Below are 656 nucleotides of genomic sequence, written 5' to 3'. Positions count from 1 at the left end.
GGTTCATGTATTCACCCTTCCAGAGCTCCTTATTACTGGAGAAATGTATATAGTCATCCAGTGGAAAAGGAAAACTGGAAGATATGCTCCAAATGATAGTAATTACATTTCATGTTGAACACTCCTGGGAAGACCAGCATAGGAATTGAGGTTTCCCAATGACAATGGAGAGGAAGATGGGATGCCCAAGCTCTGCCTTGATTGAGTGAGCATTGTGGTACATGAAGCAGAGATGTTTAACAAAATGCCTAATGCTTGAGGAATCCCATATGCTGTGAAACTGCAACAATCTTAATGTTCATTGGATTGAATTATTAAACTAGAGCCTGCTGTAGTGAAATGGAAGTCACATGTCTACTTTATATATCTTGGATTCTGGAAGATAAAGATTGCAAAATGCTAGTCTCAAATAATTGCTTATTAGTCTTGATTGGCTCATTAGGAACTCTGTTTGAAAGATAGGTTGTTCCGTGTTGACTTGTTTCACGATGCTCCCTAGGTTGAAATAATTGGACCTACTTGTGTTGAAGATTTATTTATTTATATCCCGCCTCTCTGTGCCTCACGACATTAAAACAATGCAGATCCGTATCCCCAAATCCCCCCCATACAATTAAACAATTCGTAATTTAAAACATATGTTAAAATTACAAACA

Source organism: Sceloporus undulatus, chromosome 3 (assembly GCF_019175285.1).
Source record: "Sceloporus undulatus isolate JIND9_A2432 ecotype Alabama chromosome 3, SceUnd_v1.1, whole genome shotgun sequence".
Lineage (NCBI taxonomy): Eukaryota > Metazoa > Chordata > Lepidosauria > Squamata > Phrynosomatidae > Sceloporus > Sceloporus undulatus.
The sequence above is the reverse complement of the archived record's forward strand: the minus strand, read 5'-3'. Positions refer to the sequence as shown.